At 43.6% G+C, this 13,706-nt stretch overlaps 1 protein-coding gene and 1 non-coding gene across 12 annotated transcripts in view; both read right to left on the bottom strand.

The window, feature by feature from the left end:
* The window catches only part of NLRP13 (NLR family pyrin domain containing 13), a 143,455-nt gene that overhangs the window by 57,873 nt on the left and 71,876 nt on the right, over positions 1 to 13,706 (bottom strand). The gene's annotated exons all lie outside the window — the stretch shown is intronic.
* LOC125153851 (U6 spliceosomal RNA) lies at positions 1,553 to 1,659 on the bottom strand. Its single transcript, XR_007147593.1, has one exon. It is a non-coding gene; the product is annotated as a U6 spliceosomal RNA (small nuclear RNA).

The following is a 13,706-nucleotide window of genomic DNA, read 5'->3' as shown; positions in this document are numbered from 1 at the left end:
GTCTCATGAAAATGTCCTTTACAAATGAAGGTAAAATACAGACTTAACTATAGACAACACACTGATGGTCACCTGAAGGGAGGGGGTGAAGGATGAGGGAAATAAGTGATGGGGATGAAGGTGTGTACCTGTTGTAATGAGTACCAGGTGATGTATGAAGTGTTGAATCACTATATTGTGCACCTGAAACACTACACTGTATGTTACCTGCTATTTTAAAAATATTTTTGAGAAAGAAAACACACATGTGCATGGGGGAGGAGCAGAGAGAGAGGGAGACAGAGGATCTGAAGTGGGTTCTGCACTGAGAGCAGAGAGCCCAATGTGGGGCATGAAGCCTATTTAAAACACACACACACACACACACACACACACACACACACACACACACACTGGGACGCCTAGGTGGCTCAGATAGTCGAGTGTCCAACTTCAGTTCAGGTCATTATCTCACGGTTCATGGGTTCAAGCCCTGCATTGGGGTCTGTGCTGCCAGCTCAGAACCTGGAGCCTTCTTCGGATTCTGTGTCTCCCTCTCTCTGCCCCCACCCCCATTCACTCTCTCTCAAAAATGAATAAAAATTTAAAAAATTAAAAACAAAAAGTACCAAGAAGATAGAGCAAAACCCCAATGTGCTGGCAACTACAGAAACATACATGGGATAAATAGTGACTCAAGAAAACTATGTCAAACTGAATAAAAATAAAAGGCACATGACAAGTATCAGAGCACATAACATTTAAATTAATGTGAAAAAGTACAGCGTGCACACCCTAACCATAAGGAAATAAGTTTAACGGTAACATTACCTAAATACATTAAAGGCAAAATTATCACTGAATGCAGAGGACATTTTATAATAGGACCAGTCCAGCAGGAAGATAGAGCAGGTCTAAAATTTTACGTACCTGATAATACAGCTTCAAAATCCATAAAGCAAAAAGGGAAATAATTTGAGATTTCAACACAGATCTCCATCATAAGGGAATAGACAGGAAAAAAGCATAAGTTATAGAATATTTGAACATCATTAACCAACCTGACCTGATATGTATGTACAGAACACTGTCCCCGACAACTGCGGTAACAACATCCTACTTTTACTAATAGTCAGAACACTTCAAGAGGCATCTCACAGAGGAAGTTATCCAAATGACCCATGAACAGGACTCATCAGATAATTAAATACACAATGAGATAATTCTAGACCCCAACTGGAGGAGCTAGAATGGTAAGGGCTGACTTCCAGTGTGGTCACTGACATGAAGCCAGGACACCCATGTAAAAAGATACAGTCACTGTGGGGGCTGCCTGGGCGGCTCAGTCAGTTGAGTGTCTGACTCTTTTTTTTTTTTTTTTTTATGAAATTTATTGACAAATTGGTTTCCATACAACACCCAGTGCTCATCCCAAAAGGTGCCCTCCTCAATACCCATCACCCACCCTCTCCTCCCTCCCACCCCCCATCAACCCTCAGTTTGTTCTCAGTTTTTAAGTCTCTTATGCTTTGGCTCTCTCCCATTCTAACCTCTTTTTTTTTTTTTTTTCCTTAAAAATATGGAACGCTTCACGAATTTGCGTGTCATCCTTGCGCAGGGGCCATGCTAATCTTCTCTGTATCGTTCCAATTTTAGTATATGTGCTGCCGAAGCGAGCACTGAGTGTCTGACTCTTGATTTCAGCTCAGGTTTGTGGGATCGAGCCCCACAACGGGCTCTTTGCTTACGGTGTGGAACCTGGTTGGGATTCTCTCTCTGCCCCTCCCCTGCTCGCACTTCCTCTTGCTCTCAAAATAAACAAACTTAAAAAAAAAAAGAAAAAGAAAAACAAAAGATACGGCCATTGTGTACAACTGCCTGGTGACATGTCCCTGAGCTACATCACACAGGTTCTTCAATTCCCCTTCCAGGCGCATGTCCTACAGACATGAACAAGAGTGTCTACAGAGGCTCTACTCGAGGATTATCACACACTTGGAAGGAACCAAATGTCCACAAATGTGGGAATGTGTTACACGCATACAATGTCATTCTGTACAGCAATACATAAAACCACACGCACCTCTCACAATTACTACATGGAGAAGGGAACAGGTAACAAAAAGGTACATGCTGCATAATAACTTTTTTTTAATGGTTTTTTGTTGTTTTTTGGGGGGTTTGGGGTTTTTTTGGTTTGGGTTGGTTGGGTTGGTTGGGTTTTTTTGTTTTTGGGGGGGGTTGGGGTTTTTTGTGGGTTTTTTGTTTTGGGGGGATTTGAGAGGGTTTGGGGGGGTTTGGGTTTTTGAGGTGGTTTTTTAATATTTATTTTTGAGAGACAGAGTGTGAGCAGGGGAAGAGCAGAGAGAGAAGGAGACACAGAATCCAAAGCAGGCTCCAGGCCCTGAGCTGTCAACACAGAGCCCGATGCGGGGCTGAAACTCATAAACCAGGAGATCATGACCTGAGCCCAAGTCGGACACTCAACTGACTGAGCCACCCAGGTGCCCCAAATGTTTATTTTTGAGACAGAGAGAGAGAGAAAGAGAGAGAGAGAGAGAGACGCAGAGCACAAGTGGGGGGGGGCAGAGATAGAGAGACACACAGAGTCCAAAGCAGGCTCTGAACTGTCAGCACAGAGCCCAATGTGGGGCTTGAACTCACAGACCGTGAGATCATGACCTGAGCCGACTGAGCCACCCAGGTGCCCCACACTGCCTAATAGCTTTATATGAAGCTCAGAAATCAGCTACCATGATAGACTTTAGAGTAATGGTTAGCTCCAGGGGAGCCTGGGAGGGGGCACTTGGGGGCATTCTAGGGTACTGGACATATTCAATGTCTTGAACAGGGAGAGGAGGCATTGCAGTATATGTAAAAGGCCTTAAGCTGCTCTAAGTGCAAATATGAATCAAGTTAAAAATTATTAATTGTCCTCATGTAAAAGGGGGAAAAGACTTCCCTCCTCCTCATTTTGTAAAAGGTTTTCTTCCTTGGTGCCCTTGGGTGGCTCAGTCGGTTGAGTGCCAACTTCAACTCAGGTCATGATCTCATGGTCCATGGGTTTGAGCCCCACATTGGGCTTTGTGCTGACAGCTCAGAGCCTGGAGCCTGCTTTGGATTCTGTGTCTCCCTCTCTCTGCCCCTCTCCTGCTCACACTCTGCCTCTGTCTCTCAAAAATAAATAAACGTTGGGGGGAAAAAAGCTAAAAAAACGTTTTATTTCTTTGAGAGACCCCTTCCCCCTCGAGTGGGAGAGAGAGAGATAGAGAGGTAGAGATAGAGAATCCCAAGCAGGCTCTGCACTGTCCACGCAAAGCCCAATGTGGGGCTCAAACTCATGAACCATGAGATCATGACCTGACCTGAAGCTGGACGCTCAGCAGACAGAGCCACCCAGACACCCCTCAGCAAATTTCAATTACGCACTACAGCGTTATTGACTAGAGTTACCATGTTTTACATTAGATCCTCAGACCTTATCTTAGAGCTAAAAGTTTTGCCTTCTCACCAACCTGTCCCTCCTTCCCCCATCCCCCAATCCCCTGCCACAAGGATGACCCTGGAAAATGTTTTGCTCAGTGAAGTAAGCCAGACAGGAAAATACTGCATGGTGTCACTTAGATGGCTCATCTTAAATTAAAAAAACACACACACACACAAACACAAACACATAGAAACAGAAAGTAGACAAAAGGTTGCCCCTTCCTTAAGGGCATTTCTTTAGCAAACTTGTCATTGCAAATGTTTTCTCTTCCCTTTGAGATACAAATCCTAAAAGTCTAAATTGTCTCTTGCTGGTGTTACTCTGAGCCATAAACACCAAGGAAGACAGCGCCCCTATCCCTCCATCTCCAGGACACCTTAATTGAGGTCCTGGTTCCAAGCTGTGATTACCTGCTGGTCCCAGAGAAGCTACAAGTTTCATTACTTTTTTGGTGAAAGACAATTAGCTCATACAAATGGTCGCCCCAGTTACCAGGTAAACTTAGGATAAAATACAAGTATTAAATGTTGCTGTCAGCTCCTGTACACATCCTCATACTGCAAGACAAGTTATTTATCTTGAGAACATGTATGTAACCGGCTGTATCCCCTGTGCTCTATAAAAAGGGCAAATTTTGTATCTGCCTTTGTATCCTCTTTCAGTGAATCACCTGTGATGCGCTTTGAATAAGCATGAAGCCAGACCACAATAATACAATGTCTTTCTCTTCATTTTGTGCAGATGTGTTCTGGGTCGGCAGGAGATTTTGGTTTTTTGGGTTTTTTTTTTTAATTTTTTTTTAACGTTTATTTTTGGGACAGAGAGAGACAGAGCATGAACGGGGGAGGGGCAGAGAGAGAGAGGGAGACACAGAATCGGAAACAGGCTCCAGGCTCTGAGCCATCAGCACAGAGCCCGACGCGGGGCTCAAACTCACGGACCGCAAGATCGTGACCTGAGCTGAAGTCGGACGCCTAACCGACTGCGCCACCCAGGCGCCCCTGGAGATTTTGTTTTTAATGGTTGCCCCAACACCGTACACTTGAGATGGTCTGTGCTTTATGTGGGTTACATTTCAACAAAGAACCAAAGAAACCCGCCACAAGATCCCTGTTAAAAAAAAAAAAAAAAGTCAGCAACAGCCTGTGCATGGGTCTCTGCCTTGCAGACTTACTTCAGTTGCCACCAGGTTGAATCGTGTAAAGATTGCCAAGACTCCCACAATTTCACATCTACAAAGGTAGCAAGTCTGTAAGGTTTAATATTTGAGTGCCTACTTCGTGTCAGTCACTGAAGGCAAGATGTAGACATGGTGCAAGCTCCCAGGTCTCACAAGGGGGACCCCAAGCTTTCGTCCTGCTCACCATTTTATTCCAAGAGTGCCCAGCACATTGCAGGCACCCAAATACTTATTGAACAAATGGTTAATGCAAAGGTGGAAAATATTCAACCAAGTCACTTGGACCAAAGAGTCAAGGAAAGTAGGAGGTTACTAGGGTAGGAGAATGTGGGGTGATGGTCTAATAGGTTCACATTTCATTTGGGGTGATGAATATTTAGGGGACCAATGGGGACAGTTGCACAACACTGTGAATGTACTACATACACTGAAATGTACACATTAAAATGATTAACTGGGGGCACCTGAGTGGCTCAGTCTGTTAAGTGTCCAACTTCAGTTCAGGTCATGATCCCATGGTTCGCTGGTTCAAGTCACACATGGGGCTCTGTGCTGACAGCTGAGAGCCTGAAGCCTGCTGCAGATTCTGTGTCTCCCTCTCTCTCTGCCCCTCCTCTGCTCATACTCTGTTGTCCCTCTCTCAAAAATAAACATTAAAAAACTAAAAATATCTTGAGGTTTATAGGCAATATTTATGACAAAGGGGGAAAAAAAAAGATAGATCTACCCTTACTCCCCTCAGAGCTTGGTCCAGCCAGGACACCGCTTATCTCAAATCCCAGGGAGCACTGAAACCAACAGAGAAGAGGCTTGGGGCTACTGGTCTGCTGACTTGCCTCTCTTGTAAGGAGCTCCTTCAGAACAGACAGCTGTTAAAGCCCATCCCAGCAGTCCAGGTTCACAGGACTAGCACTGGAGGTGGTTGGGGGAAAAGAGAGAGAGGGAACATTGGGAAGGAGGGGGAAGCTCGTGGGGAAAAGCCCTAGGAGGCATTAACAGGGAGAATAAAGATCAAGAGGAAGTCTGAGCTTTGAATGGCATCAAACAATCATTAAACACCCACCAGAAGCCAGGCGAGGCGCTGCCCTAAGACTGGGGACACAGTCTTGGATGAGCAGATTGCACGAGCTTACAGTGAAGATGCATGTTTGCAAAGTCTTGGTCCGGTCCAGTTCTGTGCCAACTTGTTCACTAAACGTGTATCATTTGTTGTTAAGTACAGTCATTATGTGCTATTAAGTCACCAGAAACACTGAATTAGCAAATGCTACACATTTCCTCCTACAGGAGATACAGGGTTAGCATCCTGTAAGCCTCTGGTCACAGCATTTTTGCCAACCCATCAAACACCTAACCTTGTTTTATGTGCCTCTCGGTTTAGGACGCCTTACTCAATACATATGGGTGGTTCATTTATACTGACCTCACAGCCGGTGGTACCATTACCCTGAAGGGGCCTCATCTAACGCAGGCATTGCTCTGCAGGGCGCACCAGAGCCTTCTTGAACTTAAGAACACTAAACAGCACTTCAGCAATACCCATGGAGGTCATATTAAATAGTCATGTTACACCCCCCCCCCCAAAAAAAAAGCACAAAATGCAAGAGACCTGACAAGAAGGCAGACCGATGCCTTGTCAAACCCCAGCTGGGAACGTTTCTCCAATCTTTCACCGTTTTGCGCATGTCCAAGAATGACCAGGGAAAGCAAGGCAGGTAATGATTTGGGGGCGGGAACACGGAGATTAAAAAAAACACGTTAGGGTGTAGGTGAATTAACAAATACGGAATCCGCAAATAATGAGAACTGACGGTAATTAGCCTTACAGTGTGCTGAGTCTGAGACAGAATCCTACAGGGCGCCATGAGATCACACAGCCAATACAACAGGCAAGCAAGAGAGAAAAGGGAATTGTGTGAGGCTTGAAGGGTCCACCAGATTGAATCACGGCAAGTGGAAGAAGACAGAGTTCTCCAACAACTATGGAATCTCCCTGTCTAGAAAGAGAGAAGCTTCAAATCAGAGGTCAGAGATGCAGCCCATTCCTGCTGCTGATGAAGAAAGCGCCAGCAGCAAACTCTGCCCAGCCCCCGGTAAACCACCGTCCTAGCCTCTGCTTCTGTAGACTTGACTCTTTTGGGTCCGGCTGACAAGTGGGATCATTCAGTGTTTGCTCTTCTGGGACTTCTACCTTCATTTAGCATAACGTCCCCCGGGTTCATCCACGTCGTCACAAATGGCAGGGTTTAACCCTTTTCTTGTTTTGTTTTGTTTTTTTAAGACTGGGTAAAATTCGGTTGCATGTATATTCCACGTGTCAGTGATGCAAGAATTAGTTCTAAAGGTCTGCTGTACCGCAAAGTGCACACAGTCAGCAGCAGTTTTGCCAAGGGGGTACATCTCACATTAAATGCTCTCAACTTGCAGGCACACACACACAGGACACCAACTTTTAGAGGTCATGGACAGATCTATTACCCCGGTGGTGGTTATTCTGAGAGCATATAACTGTATCCACACTCATAAAATTGTACATATTTAATATTTGCAGGTTGTTTTTTTTTTTTTCATCAACTGTACCTTAGTGAAGCAGATCTTTATAAAGACCAGCGGGAGCCAAGAGGGGAAGGGACGCTAGAGAAGGAAAGGTTTGGAGCAACAGAGAAAGGGGACATCACTTACCTATCAGACTTCTAATCTCATGCAACTTCCCAGGACCCCCAGTCAGGGAAGCTTAAACAAGTAGCCAGCTGTATTTCCTCCCCACTCTGTGATTGGCCCTCAGGCCCCTCCACAGCCTATCAGGTCTCTCTCCAAGCTCCTAGTTTATGCGGTCAAGATGCCACCCAGGACCCAGCTGCCACACATAATCTCTGACCCCTTCCCTTCCAGGTGTGAATCATCACTAGCTGGGAAAGGGAGGCACACAGGTGCGTTTCTAATTAAAAACCGTGCTCTCCTGGTGCCAACACAGTCTTCCACTCCAGCCAAGGCCATTGAGGTACCTCTCCCACCATCTGCAAGGTCGTGTAGAACAGTGAAAGAGGAAGAAGAGCCCATGAAGCCTTACAATAAAACCACAGAAGCGGCCACATCTGGAGACCATTTCCTCTCCTGGCGTCCAGAACACCTCCTGTGACACGATTGCATCCTCCACGCGAAGGCTTTTCCATTGAAGTCAGGAACAAGACAGGATAGTTTTGTTTTGTTTTTTTGTTTTTTAAATTTTTTTTTCAACGTTTACTTATTTTTGGGACAGAGAGAGACAGAGCATGAACGGGGGAGGGGCAGAGAGAGAGGGAGACACAGAATCGGAAACAGGCTCCAGGCTCCGAGCCATCAGCCCAGAGCCCGACGTGGGGCTCGAACTCACGGACCGCGAGATCGTGACCTGGCTGAAGTCGGACGGTTAACCGACTGCGCCACCCAGGCGCCCCAAGACAGGATAGTTTGTTTGTTTTTTTTTGTTTTTTTTTTTATGAAATTTATTGACAAATTGGTTTCCATACAACACCCAGTGCTCATCCCAAAAGGTGCCCTCCTCAATACCCATCACCCACCCTCTCCTCCCTCCCACCCCCCATCAACCCTCAGTTTGTTCTCAGTTTTTAAGACTCTTATGCTTTGGCTCTCTCCCATTCTAACCTCTTTTTTTTTTTTTTCCTTCCCCTCCCCCATGGGTTCCTGTGAAGTTTCTCAGGATCCACATAAGAGTGAAACCATATGGTATCTGTCTTTCTCTGTATGGCTTATTTCACTTAGCATCACACTCTCCAGTTCCATCCACGTTGCTACGAAAGGCCATATTTCATTTTTTCTCATTGCCACGTAATATTCCATTGTGTATATAAACCACAATTTCTTTATCCATTCATCAGTTGATGGACATTTAGGCTCTTTCCATAATTTGGCTATTGTTGAGAGTGCTGCTATGAACATTGGGGTACACGTGGCCCTATGCATCAGTGCTTCTGTATCCCTTGGATAAATTCCTAGCAGTGCTATTGCTGGGTCATAGGGTAGGTCTATTTTTAATTTTCTGAGGAACCTCCACACTGCTTTCCAGAGCGGCTGCACCAATTTGCATTCCCACCAACAGTGCAAGAGGGTTCCCGTTTCTCCACATCCTCTCCAGCATCTATAGTCTCCGGATTTGTTCATTTTGGCCACTCTGACTGGCGTGAGGTGATACCTGAGTGTGGTTTTGATTTGTATTTCCCTGATAAGGAGCGACGCTGAACATCTTTTCATGTGCCTGTTGGCCATCCGCATGCAAGACAGGATAGTTTTAATGCCATGATTTAATATCGTTCTTGGAGGTATTAGTGGATTAAGTTAAAGATTTTAGCTAACTGTCTCAAATTACACTAGCAATTTTAAACTGGAAATCAGGAAGCACTTGGAAAAAGGTATAATAACTGGAAAGGAACAGGTAAAACTGTATGTACAGAAGACCTGATCGCATATCAGAAAACCTAAACAACTCAATGGGAAAGCTACCACCAACATGTATATTTATGTCGTTTTCCTACAGCCTCTGGCCCTGGGTCTGTCTTTGATGGGGCTTGTTTGATTGGGTCCTGGTGATACCAAGATCCTCCCTTTGCTTGGTACAATTACACTCCAGGTGGGGGTGGGGGTGGACAGGTGAACAAGATCATGGCATAAGTTGCTCTAGATTCTTGCAAATGGGAAACAACGTATGAATGGACGGTCTAAGGTGTCGGCCCTCTCTGAGTCTGAGCTCTCCAAAACAATAACTTTCTAAAGTTGTTTGTCCTTCTGAGTTGAGGAGGTAGGGGAGTCTCTCCTCAAGTTGAAAGCACCTGCAGGGAACAAGCTGGGTAACCCACTACCTGGGACAGACCAGGGATGCTAACTGCTTGCAAGGTGGTGCACTGCAGAACAATGATAATGCAGGAGCCTGTCAAGTGGGAGGAATGATGTTAATTCCCCTGATCCCCCCCCTCCCCCCCGGAACCTATTAGGGTTGGGGGCAGGGCAGACCAAGCGCTTTTCTTTCTGGTTTGGGAGATGTATTTGACAGGAAGGAGCTAGGGAACCTATTTCCTTTTGGGGTGAGTGTCATCTTTTTTTTTCCCCTCTCCTGCCCCTATTTTCTGCATCATCTCACGTTCTTAGAGTTACAGTGACAGACACTTGAGCTCACCAAGTCCAGCTGTCCAGTATTAAAGATGTAAAGCAAAGCTAGAGATTCACCTTTGAAAATGACCAGCTCTGCTTCATTGATAAAAATCCTTACCAATCTCAGTAACCCAGTCTTCCTGCTCCTGAAGTAAAGTCCTAAATTCCCAGCCTTTCTTTCCCCAGCTCTCAGTATCTGAGAGCTAGCACAATGCTGAGCCTGAAGGAAATATCAATGGGTCTTTTGGGGCTCAGAGGTCCACAGCAGCCATTAGCTGATACAATTTTTCTAAAAAATCGAGAAAGCTGTCCTTACAAAGGAGAAAGAATGAGGCACAGAGAAGTGCAGGAGGCAGCTAAGATTAAGGAATTCTTTGACCCCACCTCTCCCCAAATATTCCTTATCGATAAAGATATTTGTCAGTTCAGCCACGTGGCTCGGCGTATGGGGCTGGGAATGACGCATGGCTCCGATCGCTGGTTTCTGTCATGGCTTTGGCTGATTTTAGTTAACCCACGTAAATCTTCTTTTTCTCCTTTGTAAAATGGAGGAGACAGGATGTATGTGATAGACTGTGGTCACCATGCTGTGCATTAGATTCCCCAGAACGTATTCATCTTGTAACTGAAAGTTCGTTCCCTTTGACCAACGTCTCCCCATTTTCTCTAAGCCCAAACCCAGGCAAACCCCTCCCATTCTATACTCTCTGGTTTTATGAGTTCAACACTCTAGATTCCACAGATAAGTGAGATTATAGTCTTTACCTTTCTGTTTCTGGTTTATTTTACTTAGTAGAATGTCCTCCAGATTCATTCATATTGTTGGAAATTGCAAATGGCAGGACTTCCTTCTTTTTAATGGTTGAATACTAATCCATTGTGCATTTACCACATTTTCTTCATCCATTTGCCCATCCATAGGCACTTGGATTTTTTCCGTATCTTGGCAATAGTGAACATGTGGGTGCAAATAGGTCTTTGAGATACTAATTTCATTTTCTTTGGATGTATACCCACAAGTGGGATTGCTGGGTCATAAAGTAGCTCTATTTTTAATTTTTTTGAGGAGCCTCCATACTGTTCTCCACAGTGGCTGCATCAAGTTGACATTCTCACCAGCAGGGCACTGGGGTTCCCTTTTCTCCACCTCCTCACCAACCCATTCTGTCTTTTATCTTTCTGAGAATAATCATCTTCACAGGTGTGAGAGACTATCTCATGGTTTGTTAGCACTTCCCTAGTGAGTAGTGATGTTGAGCATCTTTTCACATACTTTTTGGCCATTGGTACATTTTTTTTTTGGAAAAAAATGTGTACTTAGGTCTATTGCCCATTTTAATGGGGTTTTGGTTTTTGTTGTTGTTGTTGTTGCTGTTTGGTGGTTTGTTTTGGTTTTGGTATCTTGTTGTTGAGTTTTAGGAGTTCTTTATATATTTTGGATATTAATCCTTATCTTCAAATATTTTCACCCATTCCATAGGCTACCTTTTCTTTTTGTCAATTGTTTCCTTTACTGCACAGAAGCTTTTGGGTTTGATATAGTCCTACTTGTTTATTTTTGTTTTGTTGCCTAGGCTTTTGGTGTTACAACCCAAAAATCATTGCCAAGATTAATGTTAAGGAGAATTTCTCATATGTTGTCTTCTCAGAGCTTTACAGTTTCAGGTAATACATTTACATCTTTGATCCATATAATTTTTGCATATGGTGTAAGATAATGGTCCAACTTCATTGTTTTGCATGTGGGTATCCAGTTTTCCCAACATTTATTGAAGGGATTATTCTTTCCCTATGGAATATTCTTGGCTTCATTTTCAATTATCAGTTGACCATATATGCATGGATTTATTTCTAGACTCTTGATTCTGTTCCATTGGTCTCTGTATCTGTTTTTTTTTATTTAATTTTTTTTCAACGTTAATTTATTTTTGGAACAGAGAGAGAGCATGAACGGAGGAGGGGCAGAGAGAGAGGGAGACACAGAATCGGAACCAGGCTCCAGGCTCTGAGCCATCATCCCAGAGCCTGACGCGGGGCTCAAACTCACGGACCGCAAGATCGTGACCTGGCTGAAGTCGGACGCTTAACCGACTGCGCCACCCAGGCGCCCTTCTGTATCTGTTTTTACACGAGTACCATACTGTTTTGATTACTATAGCTTTGTAATATGGCTTGAAATTGAGATGCGTGATGCCTCCAACTTTGTTTTTCTTTGTCAAGAATGCATTAGCTATCCAGGGTATTTTGTGTGGCTCCACACAAATTTTAGGATTGCTATTTCTATTTCTCTAGAAAATGCCATTGGAATTATGATAGGGATTGCAATGCATTTGGGCAGTGTGGACATTTAACAATATTAATTCTTCCAATCCAAGGGCATGGGATGTCCTTTCATGTATTTGTGTCTTCGATTTTTTTTTATAAATTTTTTTTTAACATTTATTTATTTTTGGGACAGAGAGAGACAGAGCATGAACGGGGGAGGGGCAGAGAGAGAGGGAGACACAGAATCGGAACCAGGCTCCAGGCTCTGAGCCATCAGCCCAGAGCCTGACGCGGGGCTCGAACTCACGGACCACGAGATCGTGACCTGAGCTGAAATCAGATGCCCAACCGACTGCGCCACCCAGGCACCCCTGATTTTTTTTTTATCAATGTCATATAGTTTTCAGCATACAAATCTTGTACCTGTTGGATGAAATCTGTATCCACATATTTTATTCTTTATGATGCTATTGTTAACAGAATTGTTTATTGAATTTCTTTTCCAGGTATTTCATTCTTAATATATAGAAACACAACTTATTTTTGTGTATTTGTTTTGTACTCTGCACCTTAACTCAATTTGTCTAGTAGTTTTTTGGTGGAGTCTTCAGAATTTTCTATTTGTAAGATCATGTTGTCTGCAAACAGAGATAATTTTACTTCTTCCTCATTTGGATACCTTTTGCTTGCTTTTTCTTGCTCCTGGCTGGGACTTCCAGTACTATGTTGAACAGAACAGTACTATGTTGAACAAGTTGTCTTGTTCCTGATCTTAAAGGAGAAGCTCTTATCTTTTCATGGTGGCATGTGGTGTTAGCTGTGCCTTTTAATGTATGGCCTTTATTATGTTGAGGTAATTTCCATCCATGCCTAATTTGTTAAGATTTTTTAAATTGGGAAATGATACTGAATCTTTCCAAATGCCTTTTCTGCATCTATTGGAATAATCATGGGTTTTACACTTCATTCTGTGGATGTGTTTTATCACGTTTATTGATTTACGTTGAACCTTTATTGCACCCTAGGAATAAATCCCCTTTGATCGTGGTATATGATCATTTTACGGTGATGTTAAATTCAATTTGCCATATTTTTGAGGATTTTTACATCTATGTTCATCAGATACTGGCCTGTACTTTTCTTGTGGTGTCCTTGTCTAGTTTAAGTAATAGGGTAATGCTGGTCTTGTAAAATGGGTTTGGAAGTGTTCCTTCCTCTTCAATTTTTGGAAGAATTTGAGATTGGTGTTAATTCTTCTTTCAGTGTTTGGTGGGATTCACCAGGGAGACCATCTGGTCCTGGGCTTTTCTTCTGGAGAAGGTTTTCAGTTGCTGATTCGACCTCCTTACTTGTTAATAATCTGTTCACATATCTTCTGTTTCTTTGTGATGCAATCTTGGTAGTTCGTATGTTTCTAGAAATGTATTCATCTCTTCTTAGTTATCCAATTTCTTGAGTTGTAATTGTTGATGGTGGTCTCTCATGAACCTTTGTATTTCTGTGGTATCAGTTGTAATGTCTCCTCTTTTGTTTCTGATGTTGAGTCCCTCTCTTTTTCTTTTCATGGTTAGTCTAGCTAAAGATTGTCAATTTTGTTTATCTTTTCAAAGAAAACAAAAACTTTTGGAGTGCCTGGGGGGCTCAGTCAGT

This window comes from Prionailurus viverrinus, chromosome E2 (genome assembly GCF_022837055.1).
Source record: "Prionailurus viverrinus isolate Anna chromosome E2, UM_Priviv_1.0, whole genome shotgun sequence".
Taxonomy (NCBI): domain Eukaryota; kingdom Metazoa; phylum Chordata; class Mammalia; order Carnivora; family Felidae; genus Prionailurus; species Prionailurus viverrinus.
Note: the sequence above shows the minus strand (reverse complement) of the source record. Positions and strands in the feature narration are given on the sequence as shown.